Source organism: Ursus maritimus, unplaced genomic scaffold (genome assembly GCF_017311325.1).
Source record: "Ursus maritimus isolate PB19 unplaced genomic scaffold, ASM1731132v1 scaffold_16, whole genome shotgun sequence".
Lineage (NCBI taxonomy): Eukaryota > Metazoa > Chordata > Mammalia > Carnivora > Ursidae > Ursus > Ursus maritimus.
The window spans coordinates 32,841,041-32,851,216 of record NW_024424008.1 but is presented as its reverse complement, the minus strand read 5'-3'; the positions used below and the strand labels follow the sequence as shown (position 1 = coordinate 32,851,216).

Genomic DNA, 10,176 nt, shown 5'->3' with positions numbered 1-10,176 from the left:
CAATAGAAAAAGATCTGAGTTTGATTTTTGAAAAAATAAACAAAATTGACAAACCATTACACTAAGAAAAGAGAAGACTCAAACAAAATCAGATATGAAGGGGGGCGCCTGGGTGGCACAGCGGTTAAGCGTCTGCCTTCGGCTCAGGGCGTGATCCCGGCGTTATGGGATCGAGCCCCACATCAGGCTCCTATGCTATGGGCCTGCTTCTTCCTCTCCCACTCCCCCTGCGTGTGTTCCCTCTCTCGCTGGCTGTCTCTATCTCTGTCAAATAAATAAATAAATAAAATCTTTAAAAAAAAAAAAAAATCAGATATGAAGGAAGAGATATTACGACTGGTGCCACAGGGAAAAACAAGAAGCATAAAACACTACTTTCAACAGTTACACACGAGCAAACTGTATAATTCAGAAAAAAATGGATTAATTCCAAGAAACATATAACATACCAAGACTACATTAGGAAGAAACAGAATGTCTGAACAGACCCATACCTACTATGGAAATTGAATCCTCAATCAAAAGTTTTCCTATAAAGAAAAGGTTAGGACTAGATGGCTTCACTTGTGAATTCTACTAAATATTTGAAGAATACCAATCCTTCTCAAGTGCTTCCAAAAATCAAAGAAAAGGAAACACTTCCAAACTCACGAGGCCACCATTATCCTAACACAAGAGCAAAGACAACACAAGAAAAGAAAGTGACAAACCTGATTTATATATGCAAAAATCCTCCACAAATTAGCAAACTGAACCCAATAGCACATTAAAAGGATCATATATCACATCTAACTGGGATTTATCCCTGAAACGTGAGGCTGGTTTGCCATATGAAAATCAATTAAAGTGATACAACATATTAACAGAACAAAAAATAAAAAATACATAATCATCTCAATACATGAAGAAAAAGTATCTGACATGATTCAACATCTTTTCAGGATGAAACTCTCAACAAACTAAGAATTGAAAGAATGTACCTCAACACAATAGATGTCATACATGAAAAACCCACACCAAATATACTCCATGGTGGGGGGAAAAAAAAAGAGTGTTTCCCTCTAAGATCAGGAAGAAGAATACCCACTCTTGCCCTTTCTATTCAAAAGTTTATTGGAATTCCTAGCCAGACATATTAGGTGAGAAAAATTTAAAAACGCATCTAAATCAGAGAGAAAAGTAAAATTGTTCCTGTTTGCAGACAACAGGATCTTATACATAAAAAACACTAAAGACTCCACAAAAAAAAAAAAAAACCCTCTTACAACTAATACATAAATCCAGTAAAGCTGTAGTATACAAAATCAAATACAAAATTCAGTGTCATTTCTATACACTTATAGTGCACTATCTAAAAAAGGAGTTTAGGAAAACCCTATTTACAACAGCACCATAAAGAATTAAATACTTACAAATCAATTTAACTAAGGAAGTAAAAGACTTGTATACTGAGAACTCAAAATACTGATGAAAGAAATTAAAGATACACTGGAAAGACATGCTGTGTTCATGATCGGATATTGTTAAAATGTCCATATTACCCAAAGTTATCTACAGATTCAATGCAATCCCTACCAAATTCCAGTAGCGTGTTTTTATAGAAATAGAAAAAAAAAAAAACAATTCTATAACTCATATGGAACCACAAAAGACCATAAACAGCCAAATCAGTCCTGAGAAAAAAGAATAAAGCTAAAATCATTACACTTCCTGTTTCAAAATATATTACAAAATTACAATAATCAAAATTAATGTCATGCTGCATAAAAACATATATATAAGCCAACAGAAGAGAACAGAGAGCCCAGAAATAAAACCATACATATACGGTCAACTAATCTTTGACAAGGTATCAAGAAAGGGGAAAGGATAGTCTCTTCAATAAATGGGGAAAGGATAGTCTCTTCAATAAATGGTGCTGGGAAAACTGGATACCCACATGCAAAAGAATAAACCTGGACTCATATCTTACACCACTCACAAAAAATAACTTGAAATGGATTAAAGATTTAAATGTAAGAGCTAAAACCATAAGAAAGCATAGGGAAAATTTCCATGACACTGGTCTTGACAATGATTTTTTTTTTTTGGTTATGACAACAAAAGCACAGACAACAAAAGCAAAAGTAGACAAGTGAGAACTACATTCCTGGACAACGCTGACCAATCACCAATCACACTGTACACTTAAAAATTCATTAAGAGGGTACATCTCATGTTATCTATTCTTACTATAATAAAATAAATTTAAAAAATAAAACAATGTTTGGCCCTCTGTGCTTACTAATTATTAGATATTATTGCCTGGAGTTCCAAAAAATGGTATATCTTTTGTTTTAAAAATTAGCGAAACCCAACTGACATCTCATACCATCTTTTTTTTTTTTTTTTTTTTTGTAAAACTTCAGTAAAATCAACTAGATCTTCAAGCTGCATGAAGCCTGGACCAACTATAATATGTTCTCTGAAAATAACTACTCCCTGTATCACCTCCTCCCAGCTCACATACAGTTTTCCCTAGTCCATGTATTTGCAGTAAAGATAGATGAAAAGAATAGAAATTAGAAAATGGTACTTTTCCAAGATTTGAAGACAAGTGAGAACCATGAAAATATGTATTTATTGCTAACTACTCCGCTTTTGTCCCTTTCCTCCTAACTATACAACTCAGTTGCAGACCACTCAGAATTGTTTTTCATCAAATTAAAAGGAATCAGGAATCAATCAACAAACAGTGGAGGTCCTGTTGGGAGAGATGGTGCTCTTAGTATGCCAACCCTTATACTGGTATTAATGTTTTCCACATTTATTTTTCCCTGCCTTATGATGCACCCCCTTTTCTTGATTTTGGATATGCTAGTGGATTCCATCCATCTTATTCTAATTTCTTGACTTTATCTTGTTGTTATTCTTCTGCTCAAAATCCTCCAAAGAATTTTTACTTCACTCAAAGTAAAAGACAAAACCCTGGAAAGGACCGATAGGGCCCTACATGATATTCTGGGCAGGTTACCTCTCAAATGTCAGCTCCTACTACTCCTGCTGGATCATTCCACTGTCTCCAGCATCCAAGGCATTTCTGCCTCAGGGTCCTTTGTACTTTTAGCTTCTTCATCTGCTCTTCCCATATCACTCCTGCATTTCCTTCAGAGATTTATTTAAATGTCACTTTACTTTCTTACACTACTCATGCTTTCAACCCCTTTTCCTTTTTCTTTTTGACTTTTTAACCCTAATTACTATCACCTTTCCCCTCTCCCTAACTAGAATGAAAGTCCTACAAAAGTAGGGGGGTTTGCTTAGTTCATTTCCCCTTGAATTCCCTAGAAATGTGCCTGGCACACAGTAGATCCTCCTAAGCATTTGTTGAGCGCATTAATGACTCCAAGAGTGCTGCTCTTTCAGCTGCTGAACTTGACTCATTTTCTTGAGGACTGATGCTTTGCGCTCTCTGTAGCCCCAGAGTGCTCTATAATTCAGCCTTCTTTCATACAAGTCTCTGACCTACCAGTTCCATTAACTTTTCCACTCTTTGCTCCCACTAGTCCTTTGGACCTCTGGTAATATGCAATCTGCTCAGAAAAAAACCAAACGGGTATTTAATTGGAAGCTCCATGGATAGACAAATTTGTTCCCATCTCTTTATCATCATCCCTCACAATTTTATAGGCATTATTCTGTTCTTCAGGAGATTCTAGATCTGAGAAGATGAAGTAAACTAAGAGGAATACATGGATTCAAATACACTGATGATGATTATAATATGTTACATCTCATAGATATATATATGATATATATATATCATATATAATATGTTACATCTCATAGATATATATATGATATATATATATCATATATATCAAGTTTCAATATTAAATAGTGATTTTATGAGGAAACTGAGACTCAAAACTTTAACTTGCTGAATTCCATACATCAAGCTCTGTGGCAGAGATCGTCCATGTTCTTCCCATCCTACCACATAGTCTCTCTTACAACAGAAATTAGACCCAAATCAAAATATCATAAATACAAACACACAGACAATAGAGTTGAAATGGGGTGGCAACTGGTTTTGCATTAATGAACGAAAATTAAGCAAAATCTTTAGAATGTTGCCTTTTCCACTTTACTGTCAAGCCATTTGAAATTAATAGGCAGTAAGTTGAAACAAGCAAGCAAGATGGCCTCCTCAGCATAGGAATCTGCACACGACACAGGGTAAAATGAAATACCTTAGAAACGTAAACCCAAGGTTGTTTTCCAAAGTACTCCCATTGAGTTCCATCAACTTGCACATTTGTCATAAAATACATGAGAGCAATATTTGAAATGTATTAATGGACTCCCTCAGAGGAGCCTTCTCAGAGTCTCACAGATGAACCCACAGACAGGAAGAAACCATTTTCCTTCTATCACGAACATGTTACAATATTCTCCAACTATGTTCATTTGTTCCCACCTCCTTTGAGGAGAACATAGTCACAGCATCCTAAAAAGAGATTCTTTAGGAAAAGCCATATTGGGGGCAGGGTCTAGAAGGATGCAACTGAGCGTGTCTGCAAAGAGAAAAAGAAAACAGAAGACTAGTGAGAGCAAAGGGGGCTTGCTGATCACAGCTGTCAACAGCTTCATTTCAAAACCATTAGGGAAGACCAGGGAGAGATTTCTGAACACTTGAGGGCCCCAACAGAACTACGCAGCAAATGGAAACATCACGCTATTTTTACTTTTTTTTTTTTTTGGCCTTTATTTTTGTGAAAGCCATTTTCTCCCAACCATAATTTTCAATTTGAAACCCTTTGAAATTTCTGTCACAGCACTTCTTTTGATATAAATGACATAACTAGGAGATACCCAGTAATTTCTATCTCATATTAGCCTCTGTGATTCAACGTGATTTGATTTTCCCTAAGCAGTGGATTTAAACATTTTTTTTCCAATTTAAATGCTGTTTGAACGAAATAAAATGACTTAAAATCTATTTTCACTCTTTCTAAAACAACTTTAGACAGATTTCTGTACCCCAAAATGACAGCCAGCCAATTTGGCTTTTTCACTACATACACTCAGAAGTAACTGCAATGAGGGCGACATGGAGCCCAAAGTGGTGATTAAAACATGGAAAGGACGGTCATACCTTGATTTTAATTTCCTGGTAAATTAAAGGGTCTTCCCATGCACGCAGCACTGTATTACGACCACAACCATTCACAACCTTAGATTATCTCATTTAGTGTGTCCACCGCGCTGTCGATACCCTACTCCTCTAGGCATTCCACTCGTGAGCTGATTTGTCTGAAGCTCTAGTGAAAGTTCTTACAACTCTATTCCCTAATTTCCTCCTCTAGCACTCTCACCAAAGTCCATGAGTACTGCATCCAGAGGAGCTTTATATCCTCATTCACCTTCATCTCCAACTTTCAAACTGTTAAATATCTTTGCTGACGAATCCTCTCCTTATCACAATATATGCCTTTACCCCTCTTCCACAGTATCACTTTATGAATGCTATCGAAAATGAAAATTCATGTTTCATGCAAATACATGTATTACAGAATTGAATGAAATGAGTGAGGAGTATGTGGTACTGCTAGTGGATGTGAAGGAGCATAGTGGAGGAGAATCCCTCATATCATTTTATGAAATGAAAATATTGAAATAATGAATTATTTTGCATATATATTTGTTAAGTATTAAAATTAGAATTATATACATAGACACATCCATCTATCTGTCATGTCTTTGTATTTTTTAAGAGAGAATAATTATCAAGTATTTTTCCAGAGGGCACAATTAACCAAATGTGTTTACATTTGTCTTATTCCCACAATTTCAGGACTGATTAGTCAAGACCTGATGGCATGAAAGCCAAAGCTGTCACTCAAGTGGATGTTTTAGAAGTCTGCTGTGCCTCAGAGTAAGAGTTTTGACCCTGAAATCCTGGGTCTAGGGGCACCTGGGATATGACATAAAATTCTCTTAAGCCACACATGTCCAATTTCTCTGGTGTAAATTAAATCTTATAAGAAATCTAGCAGCTGTATTTCCAACCTTCAAAAAAAACTTTTCAAAAGAAATCTATGGCCGAGTGCTTTTACTGGTTGTGACAAGTAACTCATTTTCTACTGTAACCAAACTGGCAAGTGAGGATAATATATAATACTTAAAAATAAATTGGACAGCCTTATAGAAAAGATACTGATACTTAATAATTTGGCGAGGAAAAAAAAAAACTAAAGAGATTGAGAAGATTAGTGTGCTTGTTTGCCTTGACGCTTTTGTGTTTTGTCCCTGCAGACCACTGAGATGCGGAGTCTGTCTGATCAGTTTGCTGATCTGAAATGCATTTTCTCTAGCCTCTGTGGCAGTGTTTTGTTTTGTTTTGTTTTTCTGCAGCTTTTCATCTTTTCTAAAGTCTATACTGACACCGTATGACTTTATCCAAATGTTGTCACCATAAGAACACTAGATTTTATACACAGAGGTATAACAAGGCTTCCAAAGAAGGAGGAAGTGGGGAAATATAGAGTTGAACTGCAAAACCCAATGCCGAGTAGCTCACAGCAGAAGTGCAAGATGACCTTCAGGCGTCAGAATGGTCACGGGCGTGCAAAGATTGACTAACATATTTATCACAGATTTAAAGAAAACAATGTGTGACTTAAAAAAAAATTATTGGTCAGCTCTGGAAAAGATAAAAGGGGAGGCATGGTGAAAAAAATTGGCATGGTCCATGCCTACGAACAATCCAGATCTAGGAAAGAAGCCACCTTAGTTTTTAACCATGATGACCTCACCCTCTTCATTGTGAGGCTGCACAGATAGGATTGTACTCAGTATAGGTTAGACAATGTTCTAAATATTTCATATGCTGCATTATTTAATACGAAGTTAGTTACTATCACCACCCCTATTTGACTAAGGAGCACATTAAGGTTTAGAGAAGTAAAATAATCTGTCTAAGGCTTCCCAGCTAGTAATTGTTAAGGCTGAGATTTGACAGGTGAACTGGTCATTTTGCCCAATGCCACTTAACTTTCATCCAGTCTTCTTGTTCTCCTTCCACATTCATCAAATGACGTTGCAGCTAATTTTTGGCTTGAAATGTCTGTATTTTAGACATAAATATTCCAGCTTTTGTTATGGTTATGTATGGAGGGTAAATTAATGGAATTGCTATTCTGGTTTTATACAGCAATCACATGAGCTTGGTTACTGAAAGGCTCTAGGGACAGATAGGTTCATTCTCAGTAGATGACAAAACTAGGTTTCTAGGGCTGCGTGTTTACCAAACGATGATCTAACAATTTAATTGGGTCAAGCAGTTTTCCAAGAAAGCAAAACCAGGTTATGAGAAATAAACCAAGATATTAATTTATTGCTCCGATTTATGTCAGAAAGGAAGGATGAAGGGGAATATAGAGGTCTAACTAGAAGAAAAAGAAAAGCTGATCGAGAGCCTGAAGGCTATCCAAGATTGGTCTTCTGTGTGCCATACTCACTTTTAATTTTTGTTTTGTTCAAGCTGTAACACGGCCGGGGGTAACCTGGTGCATTCTGTCCTCCTATGCAACATGGACCTGTTCCACGCCTACCTGCCGTGGCGACTCAGCCCGTCAGACCTCTCCCAGCGCTGTGCCCGCAGCCAGCCTGCAGCACGTTCCCACGCGGCGCCAGCAGCAGTAAGGCAGTGTATCAGCCGCTATTCCTGCATCGGCGCTTTGGCCTGGCCCGGGAGGCCTGCCGCTCCTGCAGACACGAGGTGCTCAAGGAGGTGCACTTCTTCCACGTGCAGGTGCTCTACTCGCTGCTGCGCAGCCATCCCAAACTCAACCTGCCGATCCTATACCTGCTGCTCAGCCCCTGAGCCGTGCTGCGCTTGCGCACGCTGCTGGCACGTGACGACACACCATGTTGAGCACCAGTGGCATGCGTCTGGAGGCTGACCCAAGCCTCGGCGTGGTGCGTGAGGTGTGCTGCAGCCAAGTGCGCATTTCCGAGGCCGCCACACTCAAGCTGCTGCCCTTCCTGAGTGTCACGCTGCCGCTGGAGGCCTGGATCCACAGCATCACCTATGGCTGTGGACGTGGCATGCGCCATAAGGCCAAGGCTGCGTCCGGGCACGTGCTCAGCGGGCACGCGCTCAGCGTCTCCGAGGTCTGGCACCACACGCTGCCCTTCGCCAAGGTCCACCGTGTGCAGGACCTCTGTCCTGGAGCGCAGCAGCTGTGTCCCGGCGCGCAGCAGCTTCTGGAGTACCGGCCCACATCCTCTGAAGGGAAGCAGGGCGACCTCAGCCTGGATCTGGTTCTGCCGTGGGGGCTGAGCAGCTTCAGCTGGGCAGTGCCCACAGCGCCTGCCCCCAGGTCTTAGCAGAGGCCCCCAGTTGTGGTGATGGGGAGGGAGTCGGGGCACACAGGGAGAATAAAGAATAAAAATGAACTCGGGGCACCTATTGGAGGGGCCGGGAGTTTGGGTGTCCTCCCCTGTAGTAGGAACGGACTGAGTCCCCAAAATCCGTGTTACTTTCTCTTTGCTTCAAGATTTCCCCCTTGAGTACTATTTAGGAGCTGGATTCCCATCAGACACACTTTTCATGGAAAGAAAAACCATGTCCCCACTTCCTCTGGGCACAGAGAGTAAGTTCAGACAATTTGGCTCCTACTCAAAGGCTTTCTTCTTTCTACTTTCTTGGGATGCAGCAACCAGCAGCTAAGAAGGAGGACCCAGCACTGTTTGGGACCAGAGGGGCACTGTGGTGAGCTGGCTCTGAAGTCTGTGCTTCCCCCCACCACCCTGGCTCCATGAGAGCCACTGGCATTTATATTCACCTGTATCTTTAGGCAGGAAATCAGACAAGATGCTTCTCATCTATGGTCTCCCCTTAGCCAGTGTCTGCCCTATCTCCCAGGAGCCCACATACCCCCATAACCTGCCCAGGTAAGGTGAACCTTTGATTGTCCTGACAGGAAAATCCTACCTACAAAACTAAACATAATAATTAATCTGTGTGGGGAAGAAAAAAAAAATAACATAAAGAAGTAACATAAAGGAGAATATTGGTTGGTTCTCATTGCAATCCTAATAATTGGCTTTATCCCTAAAATAGAACTATGTTAGTATAAAACATGAGATTGGTAGCTAGTATAAGCCTTAAAGGCAATCCTGCAGACTCACTGTGGAACAAAATTAATTGTGAAGCACCATGTTTATTCCTGGGATGTTTGATGGAAGAGACAAGAAAAGCACTAAGGAAAAAGAAGAGTCTTCAGCCAAGAAAAGACACTCCGTTTTTCTGACTTAAGTCATGAATGTCTATGTAGCACAGCGAGCAAGCTCTATGCAGTACATTTTCGGAAATTCTCAAGCATTTATTTTTTTCAGTTCCTACAGTTTATGATTTGGTAGATTCACAATTAGAAACAAAAGGAAGGGGCGCCTGGGTGGCACAGCGGTTAAGCGTCTGCCTTCGGCTCAGGGCGTGATCCCGGTGTTATGGGATCGAGCCCCACATCAGGCTCCTCCACTATGAGCCTGCTTCTTCCTCTCCCACTCCCCCTGCTTGTGTTCCCTCTCTCGCTGGCTGTCTCTATCTCTGTCGAGTAAATAAATAAAATCTTTAAAAAAAAAAAAAAAAAGAAACAAAAGGAAGAGTAGTGTGAACAACAAAAATAAACTCGGGGCACCTGGGTGGCTCAGTTAAGTTCCGATTCTTGATTTCAGCTCAGGTCATCTCAGGGTGGTGAGATGGAGCTCTGTGTAGGGTTCTGTGCTCAGCAGGGAGTCTGTTTCTCTCCCTCTCCCTCAGCCCCTCCCCCATGCTCGCTCTTTCAAAAGTAAGTAAAAATAAATCTTAAAAAAAATAAACTCTGAGTAATATATACTTGAAAACCAGTGTCTTATCACTTTTAGGATTGAACATTGGACAGTTGCAGGGAGGCCATGAGCTTCTAGATGGCTAGATTTAGTTGTATACCAGCAAAGAAAAGAGAAAGGGAACATTGATTCTCCCCTGGATGGAAGTAAGATCACTGGGTAATGCATTCAGAATACACACAAAAATGTGCTCTTTTTACGTATTATTGTGATAACCTCCATAATTTATTATGGGGATAATGGTTATTATGATGGGTTGGGAGAGTATGGACTAGAAGGGAAAACTTTTTTATACTACTG

The 10,176-nt window shown here is 39.8% G+C and overlaps 1 pseudogene; it reads left to right on the top strand.

Annotated features, from left to right (window-relative positions):
- Positions 1–7,511: 7,511 nt before the first annotated feature.
- Positions 7,512–9,145, top strand: LOC103660757 (annotated as a pseudogene).
- The last annotated feature ends 1,031 nt before the right edge of the window (positions 9,146–10,176 follow it).